Genomic DNA, 19,711 nt, shown 5'->3' with positions numbered 1-19,711 from the left:
CTGTTTCGGCTCGGGACCCGCCGCGCGGACGCGGAGGCGGGGCTCACGGGCTGTCGGCACTGGCACCCCCGCGCCCTGAGGGTGTCGCGGCGGGGTGCGGGGGGAAGGGGAGCAGTGGCCGTGCGGCCTCGGCCCTCCCCGGGGGCGGGGCTCGAGCGCTGCCCCGCCCCCGCGTCCTCCCTTCCCCACCCCTCCCCCACGCCTTTTTCCACCGCCCCCGCAGTAGGAAAGGGAGCGGGAGGGGGGAAGGAAAGTGCTGTTCTGTGGAAAGGGGCGGAAGGAGAGGGAGGAAAAAAAGAAAAAGGGAACAGAAACATGGCCGTCAGCTGTCGGGGCAGCAGTGCAGCACGCAGCTCCTAGGCAACCCGCCGCCCGCACTACCGGCCTCCGGTGAGCCGAGGCGCCGGCGCGAGCTCGCGCTCCCGGCTGTTACCCCTCGTTGCAAGCGGCGCCCCTCGAGACCCAGCCCGGGAGGCGGCGCAGGCGCAGAGCGGGCGGTGGTGGCGGCAGTGGCGGCGGCGGCCGCCAGAGCAAGTCCCCCGCCCTGCCCTGCCGAGGGCGCCCAGGCCCGAAGCCGGCGCTTTCATGCCCCAGGAAGGGGCTGTGCCCGGGTGGCGCTGAAGGAGGAGCGGGCGGCAGGTGAGTCTGCGGCGGAGGGCCTTTCGCGGAGGAACCCTGCGCCGCCCGTCAGCTAGCCCCGCGCTCCCGGGCCGGGTGGGCACTGGGCAGGTAGCAGCTCGGAGGGCTGAGTTCCGAGGGCCGGCGTGCAGGGGTCGCCGAGGAGGCGTGGAATGGCCTGGGCTGGCATTCTCGGCCTAGTTTTTCTGCGGTTTCCGGGGGCGGGGAGTCCCCGGAGCCTGCGGGGTGTGATGGGGGAGAGGCCGCTCCGGGAAGGGCCTCCCCGTGCCGCCGCCCCGGCTGCGGAGAGCCACTGCGGTGGAAGGAAGCGCGAGGGGTCTGGGCCTTCGCGACCGCCGAGGAGACTGCTGCCTGGGTGGGGGGGGCAAGGGGCGGGGACCGGGGTACCCGAGGGGGCTGGGGGCCAGGGCGGGGAGAGAACTGGGGACCTGGGCAGGTGTCGCAGGTGAATTGAGGACATTTCCTCCTCCGCCTTGCCGTGGCGGATCCTCAGGGCTTCTTTGTCGGCGATGACTTTTAGGAAGGCAGGTTTCATTCAACTCCGAGTGACTAAACCAAAAAACCAACTAATGAGCCCCTACTGCTGACTCCAGTAAAGAGCTGTAACTTTTCTGCATTGAGGATGCTGTCATCTGTTCCCTCCTCCTTTTTTTTTTTTCTGCTTCACAGACCTTTTCCTTCTCGAAGATCGTACCTCATCAGAATAAATACGAAATGACCCACTTTTTAAATTGTACCCCCCCCTCCTTCCTATTACCTGTTTGTTTCACACGGGAAAATTTAGGGCGGTTACCGAAGTTACTTGTGCAAATGCGAGGGAAAGAGTCATCTCCAGTAATGAACCCTAAGCTGTCTGTGTGTTTTTGCTTCAGAGAAATTGTCAAGCATTGTAGTCTGGGTAATTGATTTACTGAACCCGCTTAATTGTGTGCAAACTCGTGTTAAGATGTTCTCCCTAGACGCTAATTTACCGTAGGAGTAGGTTTTCCCTTCCGGTCTCAGTTTAGAAGGTGAAGGATTAGTAAGGAGAGAATGTTAGTGCTAAGGAGGTAAGTTTTCAATAAATATTTGATTTGAGGTGATCGTGTGTATTAAGCTATCTGAAATGCAGAGAACTGTCGGATTTTCTGTGTACACGTGATAAGAGAAAAACTGGTTGTAAAAGGAAAACTTCATCTCTGAGCATTGAAGGATACCTGTTCTTTATCAACGTTACCATGAAAAAAAAACTTCTCTCTTTTTTTTTTGCCCTGTTCTTTATATTACTGTTAAAAATTTGATAAACTGCCTTCTTGGTGTGAGACTGGAACTCAGAAATGAACTTAGATTTGTATTCATGAGGTTAATCTGCCTCTCATACAGACTTGCTTTGACTCGTTTTTCTAGTAATGGCAAACTCAATCCACACTTTCCCCTCATTGGTATCTCCTGTGGCCATTTTGCTAAATAGTTGATTGGGATTAGGGGTCTATCTTTTGTATTACTGATTTTACTGAACTGATGATATTGGTATCTCCTGTGGCCATTTTGCTAAATAGTTGATTGGGATTAGGGGTCTATCTTTTGTATTACTTATTTTACTGAACTGATGATATGGCAGTTGACTTTGGTCATAGTACCTCACTTAGTGTACTACTGTTTAGACTTGCTAATTTGGATAATGGAGAAGGTATGATGTTAGAAATTTTGAAGTTGTGTATTGGAGTCATTTACTCTTGTGTAATTTGTAAATGAGCGCATTCTGTTGTTGAGAGTAAATATAGTGTTTTGTAGTATGAACTCGAGCTTTCAGCTGGAGAAATTGGCAGTAGAGTTGGTGTGTGGAGACTGTTCTTAAAAGGCAAATGTTTTAAATTACAAGGAACTGCAGTGGTGTGTAAGCTGTAACAATTCATGGTGCCAGATTTGGAAGGTTATTTGGCTGAGGCGCTGCCTATAAAGAAACATGTTAAGTATCTGCAATAAAAGCTAATTTGTAGCTATAGACAAGGGATTTTGCATGATAAATAATAACCCAAGGAGGAACCTTTGCTCTTCTATATCTCGAGTTGAGACCAAAACATCTCATATTTTCATTGGAGTTTCCTGCCAAGACAAATATTGATTTTGCACTGGTTTTGCTTCTCAGTTTGAAAGTTAGGTTTCAGTCTTATCCTTGCAACTTAAGTACAGGTTGTAAAGTAAAAAAAAGCTGCTGAGTCAGAGGCAGGTTGTTTCATTTGGTCTTTTTTTTTTTTTTTAATTTATTTATTTATTCATTTATTTTTGGCTGCGTTGGGTCTTTGTTGCTGCGTGTGGGCTTTCTCTAGTTGCGGCGAATGGGGGCTACTCTTCGTTGCAGTGTGTGGGCTTCTTATTACGGGGGTTTCTCTTGAGGAGCACGGGCTCTAGGCGCACGGGTTTCAGTAGTTGTGGCACGTGGGCTCAGTAGTTGTGGTTCACGGGCTCTAGAGCACAGGCTCAGTAGTTGTGGCGCATGGACTTAGCTGCTCCGTGGCATGTGGGATCTTCCCGGACCAGGGCTTGAACCCTTGTCCCCTGCATTGGCAGGCGGATTCTTAACCACTGCGCTACCAGGGAAGCCCTCATTTGGTCTTTTTGATTTGCAAATGGAATTTGTTTTAATTTGTATTTCCAATATAATGTATCTGCTGAAACTTAGATAGTAAGGGCAAATAAGCTTTCATAGTATATGAATTAAAATTTTATCTTCTCTGTGCTGGTACCACAAGTTGTACCTCCTCTTTAAGATTGTCAGTTTGACAGACTTGCAGTGATGGGATGCCTTGTTGGAATTGGAGATTCCTCTAAAAGTGTTAAAACGTGGGGAATGAGTTTACATAGTATAGCTGGTGTAAAAGGGTAGGTCTTTAGCATCAGATTGTAGGAAATTCCAAAATCAGATAACTTTATTATTTGAAATTTAAAACTTAGTATTTTGTGGGAAAAAATTAGGTAGTTTTTAAACTTAAAAATTGTGTTTAAATTTATGTCAGTACATAATACATATAAGTAAGTAAATGTAATATAATTCTCTTCATGTGGTATTTGAAAACTAACTTTTTATTGGAAAAGAATATAACATGATTAAGAGAAATTCAAAAGAAAAAAATTAATTCTTCCTGCTTACATTTACAATTTTCTGTAGTCTAGTTCTGTTATACTTCTATAATATATATATATATATTTTTTTTTTAAGTAAGGTTTTCTTTATTTTATTATTTTTTTGGCTGCGTTGGGTCTTCGTTGCTGTGCGTGGGCTGTCTCTAGTTGCAGCTAGCGGGGGCTTCCCTTTGTTGTGGTGTGTGGGCTTCTTGCAGTGGCTTCTCTTGTTGCAGAGCACGGGCTCTAGGCGCGCGGGCTTCAGTAGTTGTGGCACGTGGGCTCAGTAGTTGCGGCTCGCGGGCTCTGGAGCGCAGGCTCAGTAGTTGTGGCGCATGGACTTAGTTGCTCGGCGGCATGTGGGATCTTCCCGGACCAGGGCTCGAACCCGTATCCCCTGCATTGGCAGGCGGATTCTTAACCACTGTGCCACCAGGGAAGTCCTCTATAGTATATTAGTATAATACTATACTAATCCTGTCTATACTTGTGTATAATTCTGTGGCTAATGTTCATATAATTGTCTTTTTTTTTTTTTTTTTAAATAATGTGAGTTGTTTTTTTAAATTATTATTTATTTATTTATTTATTTTTGGCTGTGTTGGGTCTTCGTTTCTGTGCGAGGGCTTTCTCCAGTTGCGGCAAGCGGGGGCCACTCTTCATCACGGTGCGCGGGCCTCTCACTATCGTGGCCTCTCTTGTTGCGGAGCACAGGCTCCAGACACGCAGGCTCAGTAGTTGTGGCTCACGGGCCTAGTTGCTCCGCGGCATGTGGGATCTTCCCAGACCAGGGCTCGAACCCGTGTCCCCTGCATCGGCAGGCAGATTCTCAACCACTGCGCCACCAAGGAAGCCCCATATAATTGTCTTTTTAAACATAATATTGTGCTACATATGGCTATATTTTATCGTTTTGTAGTAGTCCAAAGTTGTACTGTCACAGTTTATTTAACCATTATTCTTTTATTTTTTTTGAATTTTATTTATTTTTTATACAGCAGGTTCTTATTAGTTATCTATTTGATACATATTAGTGTATACATGTCAATCCCAATCTCCCAATTCATCCCACACCTCCCCCCCTCACTTTCCCCCCTTGGTGTCCATACGTTTGTTCTCTATTCTGTCTTTTAATATTTTAGTAATTCCACTTTTTCAATCTTAATGCTATAATGAAATCTTTTTGCTAGTATGATAGTCCAAGCCAAATTAAACTTTTGAAAATGTAAACGTTCTTTGAACTACTTCCTTTGCAGTGGATCTTGAGGGCTCCTATAATATGGTATTTGATTGAGAGCTGAAAGCAAGGTGAAAACTGTAGATGTGCATTTGTGACTTGAATTCATTGAATAGGGATTAAAATATAAATTTATAATTTTCTGTTACTTGCTACAAGTTTCTGTAATAATTCTATTAATTTTATTTTTCAATATAATAATATTCTTTTATATATATATATATATATATATATTTTTTTTTTTTTTTTTTTTTTTTTTTGCCACGACCTATCTTAGTTCCCTGACCAGGGATTGAACCCACAGTCCCAGCATTGGAAGCGGAGTCTTAACCACGGGACCACCAGGGAAGTCCCTAAAATTTTTAATTCTTATGGTAATATTGTGGGGCATAAATATTTCTAAGAGGACCTCATTTCAACCAAATTTAATATTTACAAATCTAGATTTATAATTATTTGACTTATGGAAGAGTCATTTTATAGGATTTTTAAAATCTTTGAAATATTTTAAAGGATTCCTTGAATCTAGTTTGTCATTGTGTATGCTTACTTTAGGGATGCTTAGATCATAAAAGCATAAATGTTAGGAGTCTCTCTTTTTTAATTATGGAAAAAAGCCTTGGTTAAATAGGTACTGTGCTATCTGCTAGGGATAAAAAGATGAATAACATACAGTCTGTATATTAAAGTCTAGTAGGATAAGCATCATAGTCTTGTAGGTAAGCATCATAACTACCACGTCATGACAAATCTAGAATAGAGCAAATGATGCTATAGGAGCAGAGAGAAATACCTAAGTGCGTTTGGTGTGTATTAGAGGTGCTTTACAGAGGAGACATTTGATTTAAAACTCAAAGATGTGAAAAGGCACAAAGTAATGAAAGCATGTGGTGGGTTTTATTAAGATGCAAGTAACTTAGTGTGGGGCCACAGGTAGTTTTGGAGGGAAGTGGGGCGTAAGCTGGAGGGGTAAGTAGGGGCTGTGTCATGCAGGATCTTAAAAGTCAGAAGGGAAATTAAGACTATACATTGTAGGGAACAGGGAGCCATTTAATAATTTTAAGCAGTTAAATATCTTTGGCTCAGTTGTGAAGGATGGATTTGGGAGAGCAGCTTGAGTGAGGCTGCAGGTTCATCAGCTAGAAGGTCTTGTAGGCATCTAGATGAGAATTGAGAACAGCAGTAGTAGGGATGGAAAAAAGTGGATAGAATAGAGAACTATACAGACATTTTCCTCTGGTTGAAAAGCCCTATCTCTGTAGTCTTATCTTCTCCTTGCCTACTGTGCACCTGTCACACTGGCCTACTTTTAGATTCCTTCCCTTAGAGCCTTTACATGTACTCTTCCATTTACCTGTTACTTTTCTGACAGGTCTTTCCTGATCACACTGTCTAGTTAGCGAGATCAGGTATTATCATAGCACCTTGTTATTTTATTCTGTAGAGTTTAATTTTTCTTCCCTCCCTTCCTTCCCTCCCTCTGTCTCTTCCTTTCTTCATATTAGTCCCCCTTACTGGTTTGGAGGTCATGTGAGATCTGATTCCTTTTTATTTATTTATTTATTTATTTATTAACCGCGGGTTGGTTTCTGGTCTCTCTCTGTTCCATTGGTCTAAATGTCTGTCTTTATACCAATACTGTATTGTCTTCATTACTGTTTCTTTATAGCAAGCCTTGCAATCAGGTAGTGTTTGTCCTTTACCATTGTCTTTTTATCAGAATTGTTTTGGTTATTTTATATCCTTAGCATTTTCTTATAAATTGTAGAATAAGCGTGTCAGTTTCTACAAAAAGCCTGATGGGGAGAATTGGCATCTCAATAATAGTGAGTCTTCTGATACTTTAACATGGCATATCTCTTCTTTATTTAAATATCTTTAGGGTTTTTTTTGCAGTGTTTTGTAATTTTCATTTTATAGGTATTGCTCATATTTTGTTCAATTGATCCCCCAAGTATTTCATGTTTCTTGATGCTAGCTATTGTCAGTGATACTGTATTTTAAATTTTCTTTTTCAAATTTGTTTCTTGATAGTATATAAAAATGCAATACAAAGTTGACCTTGTATTTTATCTTACTGCATTCACTTTTCAGTTCTGGTAGCTTTTATGTGGATTCTTTAGGATTTTCTTAATACATAATCATCATGTCTACAGAGAAAGCCAGTTTTGCTTCTTCATTTCCAATCAGTATTCCTTTAGTTTTTTCTTGCCATGTTGCACTAGCTAGATTAGTGCTCTTCACTAGAAATAATGTAAGCCACATGTGTAATTTTAAGTTTTCTAGTAGCTCCACACTAAGAAGTAACAAACTGTCATTAAATTTCATACCTTTAATACATTTTTTATTCTACTACGTCCAAAATATTAACATGTGTGGTAGTTTCTCTAGGGTAGCCATAACAAATAACCACAAACCGTGTGGTTTAATTAACAAATTTATTCTCTCACAGTTCTGGAAACTATAAGTCTAAAATCAAGGTGCCCCCTCTGAAGGCTCAGGAAAGAGTCCTTCCTTGCCTCTTCCTACTTTTGGTTATTGGCAATTCATATATATAGGACTGTTTGGATTTTCTGTTTCTTCTTATGTCAGTTTTGGAAATTTGTGTCTTAAAAAAAATGTCCATTTCGTCTACGTTGAAAATGGAATGGAAGCGTTTATAATATTTCCTTGTTATTTTTTAAATGTCTAAAGGATTTGTAATGATGTACTTTCTTTCATTACTCATTGGTAATTTCTGCCTCCTGTTTTTTTCTTGATTTAGAGGCATGGATTTCTGTTGCTTGTTCATTTTCAGTTTTACTGATTTCTCTTCTTTTAATTTTTTCCTCTACTTACGCTTGGTTTAATTTGCTTTTCTTTTTCTAACATCTCAATGTGGACACTTAGATTACTGATTGAAAAGCTTTCCTCTTTTCTAATATAAGTAATAAAATAATAAAATTTAGAAGAATTCCCTTCTAAACATTGCTTTAGCTGCATCTCACAAATTGATTTCTGTTATTTTCATTTAGTTCAAAATATTTTCTAATTTCTCTTACAGTTTCTTTTTTGATTAATGGATTATTTAGAAGAGTGTTGTTTAGTTTTGAAATATCAGGGAAATTTTATAAGATATCTTTCTCTTATTCCAAATTTAATTCCATGTTAAGTATGTTTAATAGTCTTTTATAGTAAGTCCCCTACATACAAATGAGTTCTGTTCCAAGAGCACGTTCATAAGCCCAGTTTGTAAGTCAAACAAAGTTAGCCTAGGCACCCAACTAACACAGTCAGCTATATAGTACTATATACTATAATCGGCTTATAATACTTTTCACACAAATAATACATAAAAAACAAACACAATAAATAAAGAAAACATTTTTAATCTTACAGTACAGTACCTTGAAAAGTACAGTAGTACAGTACAACAGCTGGCTTACAGGGGCTGGCCTCGAGTGAACAGGCAAGAAGAGTTACTGACTGGAGGAGGGAGAGGAGGTGGGAGATGGTAGAGCTGAAGGATCGTCAGCAATAGAAGATGGAGGGCAGACTGCAATTTCATTCATGCCTGACGTTGATGGCACAGGTTCCGGTTCCTTGCTGGATTCAGTTCTATCTACCCTCTTGAGGAAACATTCCAGTGATGTCTGGGTAGTAGCTCTTTTTTTCTGTCATAGATGACACGGTAGCACTGGACTGCATTCTGAACAGCTGCTGCAACCTTCATGTTGCATTCTATGTTTGAGTCCTGTGCCTCAAAAACTAACAGTGCCTCAAAAACTAACAGTGCCTCCTCAAATAAAGAAAATCCCCTTGCCATTTCCTGTGTCGTCAGTCTCTTCAGTTCTTCAGTTACTTTTTCTTCCTCTTGTCTCTCTTCGTCCTTTCTCTGGGCCTCCAATTCCATCAGGTCTTCATTAGTAAGCTCTTCATGTTACACAGCAACAGTACTGTACAGTAAAGTACACAAAAGCACAACCACTTGTAGAGGATGCAGGCACATGACAATGTACGCCAGACACTTGAAATAATTTACGTGATTGGACATGTAAACACACATTCGTGTCTTTGAAAGTTTGAAACCTGAAAGTTTGTATGTATAGGGGACTTACTGTAAATTTATCCAGGCTTGTTTTATGGGCCAGCATATGGTTTATCTTGGTGAATGTTCTGTGTGTAGTTGAAGACATTGTGGATTTTTGCTATTGTTGGATGGAGTGTTCTATCAGTACTAATTATGTCAAGTTAGTTGATAGTGTTTTTCAAATTTTATGTATCCTTACTGATTTTCTGCATACCTGTTTTATGAATTACTGAATGAGGAGTGTTGAATTCTCTTTAATTATGGATCTGTTTATTTCTCCTTTAACTTGTCAGTTTTTGCATATATAATGCTCTCTTGTTAGATGTGTACATGTTTAGGATTATGTCTTGATGATTTAACTTTTATTGTTATTATGAAATGTTTCTCGTTATCCCTGCTCCGAAGTCTACCTGTTATTAATATGGCCACTCTAGCTTTCTTATGATTAAAATGTACATAACGTATATTTTTGCATCCTTGTACCTTTTCAAAAATACTTTATTTTTTAGAACAATTTTAGATTTACAGAAAAATTGAGAATATAGTACAGAGAGTTCTCTATACCCCAGACCTAGGTTCTTAACATCATATATTAGTATGGTATGTTTGTTACAATTAATGAACCAATATTGATACGTTATTATTAACTAAAGTCTGTAGTTTATTCAGATTTCCTTAGTTTTTAGCTCATGTCCTTTTTCTGTTCCAGGATCCCATCCAGATACCACTTCGTTACATTTAGTTGTTGTGTCTCCATAGACTACTTTTGGGTGTAACAGTTTCTTAGATTATCCTTGTCCTTGATCACCATGACACTTTTGAGGAGAACTGGTCAGGCATTTTGCAGGATTTCCCTTTATTGGAATTCTTCTGATTTTTTTTTTTTTTTAAGGTTAGATTGTGAGGAAGAGTGCAGAGATAAAGTGCCATTTTCGTTACATCATCTCAGGGGTACATACTGTCAACATGACTTGTGATTTTGATGTTGGTTATGATTACCTGGCTGAGGTAGTGTTTATCATGTTCTTCACCATAAAGTTATTCTCCTCCCCCTTTCCATTTCTGTACTCTTTGGAAAGAAGTCACTAAGCTTATCCCACACTTAAGGAGTAGGGGATTACACACTCCTTGAGGACAGAGTATCCGCTTAAGTTATTTAGAATTCCTTTGCATGGGAGAGTTGTCTCTTTTCCTTCATTTATTAATTTATTCATATCATTAATTTATATCAGCATGGACTTACAGATATTTATTTTATGCTTTGGGTTATAATCCAGTACTACTTTATTTGTTCAAATTGTTCCAGCCTTGGCTATTGGGAGCTCTTTTAGTTGGCTCCTATGCTCCTTTGACATACACCCATAAATGTGGGCTTGTTGTTGTTCTTGTTTGTTTGCATGTTTGTTAATTCTGGCACTAAAAAAATGCTCCAGGCTCATTTTGGGTTTTTTTGTTTTTATTGTTTTTTTCACTTTGTTTTTAAAATTTTTTTCTCAATTTTTAAAAATTGAAGTATAGTTGATTTACAGTGTTGTGTTAGTTTCCGGTGTACAGCAAAGTGATTGTATGTGTGTGTGTCTGTGTGTGTATATACATATATATTTCAGATTATTTTCCCTTATAGGTTATTAAAAATATTAAGTGTAGTTCCCTGTGCTATATGGTAGGTCCTTGTTGGTTATCTACTTTATATATAGTAGTGTGTATATGTTAATCCCAAACTCCTAATTTGTCCCTACCCCCCGTTTCCCCTTTGGTAACCATAAGTTTGTTTTCTATGTCTGTGCAGGCTCATTTTGTATAAAGGTTTCCCCTGCTATATGAAAGTGCTAGAGTGTTCCTATGAAACCTTTCCTAAGCCAGAATGGTGTAAAGTGAAGAAACAGTTCCTTTAGGACACATCTTGTTAACGGATGCACAGAATAAATCAAGGTGAAGCACAGATGCTTACACAGTTCAAAGCTATGTCGTCAGCTTGATGCTGAGATGCGGAGTGTAGTTCCTGGGGAAGGAGCTTGGTGGTGCCATTCTCCTCTCTCTGCTTGGGGTGCACACTGCCTTTATAACTGCTTGCTGCAAAACAAATGCTGACTGAGTAATATTCCATTGTATATATGGGGATATATGTGTATGTATAGCTGATTCACTTTGTTATAAAGCAGAAACTAACACACCATTGTAAAGCAATTATACTCCAATAAAGATGTTAAAAAAAATAAAACAAACACTGAATGTTATTTTTGCTTTTCACCTCTTTCCATAAAAGTGTAATTTTTTTTTCAGATTTCTTTTGGATTAGCAAAAATAGGTACTTATGTAGGTCTTTTGTAAAAGTGAAGTGGCATATAGTGAACTTTTGAAAAGCAAAGGATACCTGTATTTCCTGTCCCAGTCCTATAATCAGTCATTTCTTCAAGAAGCCTTGGTTCCTCTTGTTGGAGGATGGTGTTAGAAAGCAAGATCTACATGCTTGGTGTGCTGATTGCTACTGGATGTCGTTGCTTCTATGTTTTCTTAGTTGATTGAGCAAGGAAATATACTTGTGTATAGTAACCCATTGTATACCTATATCTATAACTCTTCCTATATGTCACCATCTGTATTTATATTAAACTAAATATGAATTCATAGTGAGCTCCAACTTTAATCCATTACTACATGGATACTCCTCCCCTTGCTTATCTGTAAATACCTGCTCCGACAATGAGAAACCCGGCTCCCACCATCTGTCATCCATTTATGTAATTGTTCAGTTCCAGTATACATGTATAGCAGTATCAGAACTGTTAGCTCATACCCCTGTGTGAAACAGTTTTATCAGCTAGAGTGCCTATTTGCAGTTCCTGTTGCTTTTAGTTTTAAAGACTCTACTCATTTCTAAAGTTACTTTGGCCAGCATCTCGCCACCCCTCCACCCCAACCCCTTCAGTGAGGTTGTTTTCAAACATTTGTAGTAGTTATGTTCTCTCGACCTACTCCACATTCCTTCAGGGGATCCCATGACCTCCTCAATGGTTTTGGTAATTTTGCATACATTAAAGCTCACTCTCTGCGTTGTGAATTTTGACAAATGTGTAATGTCATGTATCTACCATTACATTATCATATTGAATAGTTTTATATCTGTAAAAGTTTCCACACTTCAGTTCTTCAGCCATCTCTGCCAAACCCCAAAACCCTGGAAACCACTGATCTCTTTTTACTGTTTCTGTAGTTTTTGCCTTTTCTAGAATGTCAAGTAGAAGGAATCATATTAGCCTTTTCAGACTGCCTTCTTTCACTTTGCAATATGCATTTAAGGTTCCTCCAAGTCTTTTTGTGGCTTGATAGCTCATTTATCATTGAATGTATCAGGTTTTTGTTTTTGTTTTATCCGTTCACCTATTGAAGGACATTTTCTTTGCTTCCAGTTTTTGGTGATTATGAATAAAGCTGCTGTAAACATTGTATGTAGGTTTTGTATGGACATAAATTTTCAAATCAGTTGGGTAAATACCTAGGCGTGTGATTGCTGAATCATACAGTAAGCTTATGTTTAGCTTTGTAAGAAACTGTCAAACTGTCTTTCAAAGTGGCTGTTCCATTTTGCATTCCCATCAGCAGTGAATGAAAGGTTCTGTTCCACATCTTCATCAGCATTTGGTATTGTCAGTTTAAGAAATTTTTTAGCCATTCTAGTAAGTCTGTATTGCCATCTCATTATTTCAGTTTGCATTGCTCTAGTGACTAATGATGTTGAGCATTTTTTCATATACATGTTAGCCATATGTATATATTCTTTGGTGAAGTATATGTTCAGATCTTTTGCCCATTTCTTAATTGGGTTGTCTGTTTTCTTACTGTTTAGTTCTGTGTGTTTTTGGTGTATTTTGGATACCAGCTCTTTATCAGATATGTTTTTTGCAAATATTTTATCACATTCTGTGGCTTGTCTTTTCATTCTCTTAACAGTGTCTTTAACAGAGCAGAAGTTTTTAGTAAAGTCTACTTTGTCCGTTTTTTTTCGTGGATTGTGCTTTTGGTGTTGTATCTAAAAATTCATCGCCAAACCCAAGATCACATATAGATTTTTGTCCTGTGTTTTCTTCTAGAAGTTTTATAGTATTGTATTTTATATTTAGGTCTGTGATTCATTTTGAATTATTTTTTGTAGAAAGTGTAAGGTCTCAGTCTCTTTTTTGCATATGGGCATCTAATTTTCCCACTACTACTTGTTGAGGCTGTCTTTTCTCCATTGAATTGTCTTTGCTCCTTTGTCAAAAGTCAGTCATTCTTTTACTTTTAATGCATTTGTGTCTTTATATTTAAAACTTGTTTCCTGTAGGTGGCTTAGAATTGAGTCTTTCTTTTTTATAACCCAGTCTAATAGTTTCTGTCTTTATTTAGGAGTGGTTAGACCACTTGACAATTTGCTTTTTAAAATCAGCTTAATTGAGATATAATTTATACATCATAAAATTCACCCTCTTAAAGGGTTCAATTCAGTGGTTCTTAGAATATTTACAGAGTTTTACAGCCATTGGCATAATCTAATTTAGAGCATTTTCATCATGCCAGAGGGAAATCTTACGTCCATTCATAGTCACTATCCAATCCCCCTCTCTCCCACCCCAGCCCTAGGCAACCACTAATCTGTTTTTTGTTTCTATAGATTTGCCTATTCTGGACATTTCATTTAAATGAAATCATATAGTATGTGATCTTTTGTGACTGGCTTCATTCATTTAGGATAATGTTTTTGAGGTTCACTCATGTTGTATGTATCAGTATTTCATTCCTTTTTAAAAAAATTGTGGGGCTTCCCTGGTGGTGCAGTGGTTGAGAATCCGCCTGCCAATGCAGGGTACACGGGTTCGAGCCCTGGTCTGGGAGGATCCCACATGCCACGGAGCAACTGGGCCCGTGAGCCACAATTACTGAGCCTGCGCGTCTGGAGCCTGTGCTCCCCAACAAGAGAGGCCGCGATAGTGAGAGGCCCGCGCACCGTGATGAAGAGTGGCCCCCGCTTGCCACAACTAGAGAAAGTCCTCACACAGAAACGAAGACCCAACACAGCCATAAATAAATAAATAAATAAATTTTAAAAAAAAGTTGTGGCAAAACTCACATAATATAAAATTCACCATGTTAACAACTTGAAAATCTACAGTTCAGTGGCATTTAGTACGTTCTCAATGTTACACAACTGTCATCACTATCTAGTTCCAGAATGTTTTTTATCACCCGAAAGGAAATCTTTTTCCCTTTAATCAGTCACTCCCCATTCCCCTTCCCCCATCCTTCCCCCTCCTGACAACCACTAGTTTGCTTGCTTTCGCTGTAGATTTGCCTATTCTGGATATTTACTGTGGAATAGTACAATGTTTGACTTTTGTGTCTGGCTTCTTTCACTTAGCATAATGCTTTCTAGATTCATCCACGTCACAGCATGTATCAGTAGTACTTCATTCCTTGTTATGGCTGAATAATACTCCATTGCATGGAAATTCCACATCATGAGTTGATGGACATTTGGGTTGTTTCTACATTTTGGCTATTTTGAGTAGTGTTGCTATGAATATTGTATCCAAGTTTTTATATGGACAGTTTTTTTTCAGGTTTATTTGTATTTTTTAAAATTGAGGTATAGATGATGTACAATATAAGTTTCAGGTGTACAGTGCAGTGATTCACAATTTTTAAAAGTTATACTCCATTTATAGTTACAAAATACAGGCCGTGTTCCCCATGCCATACAGTATATCCTTGTAGCTTATTTATTTTATACATAGTAGCTTGTACCTTTTGATCCCCAGCCCCTATCTTGCCCCTACCCCCTTCCCTCTCCCCAGTGGTAACCACTAGTTTGTTCTCTACCTCTGTGAGTCTGTTTCTTTTTTGTTATATTCACTAGTTTATTTTATTTTTTAGATTTCACATATAATGCCATACAGTATTTGTCTTACTCTGTCTGACTTGTTTCACTAAGCATAATGCCCTCCAGGTCTATCCACGTTGCTGCAAATGGCAAAATTTCATTCTTTTTTACGGCTGCGTAGTATTCCACTGTGTGTGTACCCCCCGCCCCCGCCACACACACCACATGTCTCCTTTATCTGTTCATCTGTTGATGGGCACTTAGGTCGCTTCCATATTTTGGCTATCGTAAATAATGCTGCTGTCAACATTGGGGTGCATGTATCTTTTTGAATTTGTGTTTTCTTTTTTTTTTTTTCAAATATATGCCCAGCAGTGGAATTGCTGGGTGAGATGGTAGTTGTATTTTAGTTTTTTGAGGAACCTCCATAGTGTTTTCCACAGTGGCAGCACCAATTTACATTCCCACCAACAGTGCGCGAGGGTTGCCTTTTCTCCACACCCTCTCCAACATTTGTTATTTGTTATCTTTTTGATAATAGCCATTCTGACCAATGTAAGGTGATATCTCATTGTGGTTTTGATTTGTATTTCCCTGAGGTGAGCAATGTTGAGCATCTTTTCAAGTACTATGGACATATATATTCATTTGTCTTGTTAGACTACTTAAATTTAGTGAAATTATTGGTATGGTTGGGTTTGTGTGTATTATTTTTCTATTTTTTTTTTTTTTATCATTGAAGAAAAGTCACTTTATTTGAGCTAAGAAAAGGGCACTTGACCACTTACATTTACCAAAGAGAGAGTTCAGTACGACTCCATCATGAACTTTGTTCTGCTAATGGGAGCAGGATAGGTATCACTGTTTGAGACAACTATGTTTTCTTAAGGTTTTTTATTTTTTATTTTTATACAGCAGGTTCTTATTAGTCATCAGTTTTATACACATCAGTGTATACATGTCAATTCCAATCGCCCAATTCATCACACCACCACCCCCAGGCCCCCCCCCCCCGCTTTCCCCCCTTGGTGTCCATATGTTTGTTCTCTATATCTGTGTCTCAATTTCTGCTCTGAAAACCGGTTCATCTGTACCATTTTTCTAGGTTCCACATATATGCTTTAATATATGCTATTTGTTTTTCTCTTTCTGACTTACTTCACTCTGTATGACAGTCTCTAGATCCATCCACGTCTCAACAGATGACCCAATTTCGTTCCTTTTTATGGCTGAGTAATATTCCATTGTATATATGTACCACATCTTCTTTATCCATTCGTCTGTCGATGGGCATTTAGGTTGCTTCCATGACCTGGTTATTGTAAATAGTGCTGCAATGAACATTGGGGTGCATGTGTCTTTTTGAATTGTGGTTTTCTCTGGGTATGTGCCCAGTAGTGGGATTGCTGGATCATATGGTAATACTATTTTTAGTTTTTTAAGGAACGTCCATACTGTTCTCCATAGTGGCTGTATCAGTTTACATTCCCACCAACAGAGCAAGAGGATTCCCTTTTCTCCACACCCTCTCCAGCATTTGTTGTTTATAGATTTTCTGATGAAGCCCATTCTAACTGGTGTGAGATGATACCTCATTGTAGTTTTGATTTGCATTTCTCTAATTAGTGATGTTGAGCAGCTTTTCATGTGCTTCTTGGCCATCTGTATATCTTCTTTGGAGAAATGTCTGTTTAGGTCTTCTGCCCATTTTTGGATTGGGTTGTTTGTTTTTTTAATATCGAGCTGCATGAGCTGTTTATATATTTTGGAGATTAATCCTTTGTCCGTTGATTCGTTTGCAAATGTTTTCTCCCATTCTGAGGGTTGTCTTTTCGTCTTGTTTATGGTTTCTTTTGCTGTGCAGAAGCTTTGAAGTTTCATTACGTCCCATTTGTTTATTTTTGTTTTTATTTCCATTACTCTAGGAGGTGGATCAAAAAAGATCTTGCTGTGATTTATGTCAAAGAGTGTTCTTCATATGTTTTCCTCTAAGAGTTTTATAGTGTCCGGTCTTACATTTAGGTCTCTAATCCATTTTGAGTTTATTTTTTTGTATGGTGTTAGGGAGTGTTCTAATTTCATTCTTTTACATGTAGCTGTCCACTTTTCCCGGCACCACTTATTGAAGAGACTGTCTTTTCTCCATTGTATAACCTTGCCTCCTTTGTCATAGATTAGTTGACCATAGGTGTGTGGGTTTACCTCTGGGCTTTCTATCTTGTTCCATTGATCTATGTTTCTGTTTTTGTGCCACTACCATATTGTCTTGATTACTGTAGCTTTGTAGTATAGTCTGAAGTCAGGGAGTCTAATTCCTCCAGCTCCGTTTTTTTCCCTCAAGACTGCTTTGGCTATTCAGGGTCTTTTGTGTCTCCATACAAACTTTAAGATTTTTTGTTCTAGTTCTGTAAAAAATGCCATTGGTAATTTGATAGGGATTGCATTGAATCTGTAGATTGCTTTGGGTAGTATAGTCATTTTCACAATATTGATTCTTCCAATCCGAGAACATGGTATATCTCTCTATCTGTTGGTATCATCTTTAATTTCTTTCATCAGTGTCTTATAGTTTTCTGCATACAGGTCTTTTGTCTCCCTAGGTAGGTTTATTCCTAGGTATTTTATTCTTTTTGTTGCAGTGGTAAATGGGAGTGTTTCCTTAATTTCTCTTTCAGATATTTCATCATTAGCGTATAGGAATGCAAGAGATTTCTGTGCATTAATTTGGTATCCTGCAACTTCGCCAGATTCATTGATTAGCTCTAGTAGTTTCCTGGTGGCATCCTTAGGATTCTGTATGTGTAGTATCATGTCATCTGCAAACAGTGACAGTTTTACTTTTTCTTTTCAAATTTGTATTCCTTTTATTTCTTTTTCTTCTCTTAATGACGTGGCTAGGACTTCCAAAACTATGTTGAATAATAGCGGTGAGAGTGGACATCCTTGTCTCGTTCCTGATCTTAGAGGAAATGCTTTCAGTTTTTCACCATTGAGAATGATGTTTGCTGTGGGTTTGTCATATATGGCCTTTATTACGTTGAGGTAGGTTCCCTCTTTGTCCACTTTCTGGAGAGTTTTTATCATAAATGGGTGTTGAATTTTGTCAAAAGCTTCTTCTGCATCTATTGAGATGATCATATGGTTTTTATTCTTCCATTTGTTAATATGGTGTATCACAGTGATTGATTTGCATATATTGAAGTATCCTTGCATCCCTGGGATAAATCCCACTTGATCATGGTGTATGATCCTTTTAATGTGTTGCTGGATTCTGTTTGCTAGTATTTTGTTGAGGATTTTTGCATCTATATTCATCAGTGATATTGGTCTGTAATTTTCTTTTTTTGTAGTATCTTTGTCTGGTTTTGGTATCAGGGTGATGGTGGACTCATAAAATGAGTTTGGGAGTGTTTCTTCCTCTGGAATTGTTTGGGAGAGTTTGAGAAGGATGGGTGTTATAACATTCTTCTCTAAATGTTTGATAGAATTCACCTGTGAAGCCATCTGGTCCTGGACCTTTGTTTGTTGGAAGATTTTTAATCACAGTTTCAATTTCATGAGTTGTGACTGGTCTGTTCATATTTTCTATTTCTTCCTGGTTCAGTCTTGGAAGGTTATACCTTTCTAAGAATTTGTCCATTTCTTCCAGGTTGTCCATTTTACTGGCATACAGTTGCTTGTAGTAGTCTCTTAGGATGCTTTGTATTTCTGCAGTGTCTGTTGTGACTTCTCCTTTTTCATTTCTAATTTTATTGATTTGAGTCCTCTTCCTCTTTTTCTTGATGAGTCTGGCTAATGGTTTATCAATTCGGTTTATCTTCTCAAAGAACCAGCTTTTAGTTTTATTGATCTTTGCTATTGTTTTCTTTGTTTCTATTTCATTTCTTTCTGCTCTGATCTTTATGATTTCTTTCCTTCTGCTAACTTTGGGTTTTGTTTGTTCTTCTTTCTCTGGTTTCTTTAGGTGTAATGTTAGATTATTTATTTGAGATTTTTCTTGTTTCTTGAGGTAGGCTTGTTAGCTATAAACTTACCTCTTAGAATTGCTTTTGCTGCATCCCATAGGTTTTGGATTGTTGTGTTTTCATTGTCATTTGTCTCTAGGTATTTTTTGATTTCCTCAGTGGTCTCTTGGTTATTTAGTAATGTAGTGTTTAGCCTCCGTGTGTTTGTGTTTTTTACGTTTTTTCCCCTGTAATTCATTTCTAATCTCATAGCATTGTGGTCAGAAAAGATGCTTGATATGGTTTCTATTTTCTTAAATTTACTGAGGCTTGATTTGTGACCCAAGATGTGATCTATCCTGGAGAATGTTCTGTGCGCACTTGAGAAGAAAGTGTAATCTGCTGTTTTTGGATGGATTGTCCTATAAATATCAATTAAATCTATCTGGTCTATTGTGTCATTTAAAGCTTCTGTTTCCTCATTTATTTTCATTTTGGATGATGTGTCCATTGGTGTAAGTGAGGTGTTAAAGTCCCCCAGTATTACTGTGTTACTGTCCATTTCCTGTTTTACAGCTGTTAGCAGTTGCCTTATGTATTGAGGTGCTCCTATGATGGGTGCATATATATTTATAATTGTAATATCTTCTTCTTGGATTGATCCCTTGATCATTATGTAGTGTCTGTCCTTGTCTCTTGTAACATTTTTTATTTTAAAGTCTATTTTATCTGATATGAGTATTGCTACTCCAGCTTTCTTTTGATTTCCATTTGCATGGAATATCTTTTCCCATCCCCTCACTTTCAGTCTGTATGTGTCCCTAGGTCTAAAGTGGGTCTCTTGTAGACAGCATATATATGGG

The 19,711-nt window shown here is 38.7% G+C and overlaps 1 protein-coding gene across 4 annotated transcripts in view; it reads left to right on the top strand.

Annotated features, from left to right (window-relative positions):
- The first annotated feature begins 228 nt into the window (after positions 1-228).
- DENND4C (DENN domain containing 4C) overlaps positions 229-19,711 on the top strand; it is a 131,296-nt gene continuing 111,813 nt past the window's right edge. For all 4 annotated transcript variants that reach the window (XM_036856758.1, XM_036856759.1, XM_036856761.1 and 1 more), the window contains exon 1: positions 229-639. The gene's annotated coding sequence lies outside the window, so the exon portion shown is untranslated. The remainder of the gene's footprint in view (positions 640-19,711) is intronic.

Source organism: Balaenoptera musculus, chromosome 6 (genome assembly GCF_009873245.2).
Source record: "Balaenoptera musculus isolate JJ_BM4_2016_0621 chromosome 6, mBalMus1.pri.v3, whole genome shotgun sequence".
Lineage (NCBI taxonomy): Eukaryota > Metazoa > Chordata > Mammalia > Artiodactyla > Balaenopteridae > Balaenoptera > Balaenoptera musculus.
The sequence above is the reverse complement of the archived record's forward strand: the minus strand, read 5'-3'. Positions and strand labels throughout refer to the sequence as shown.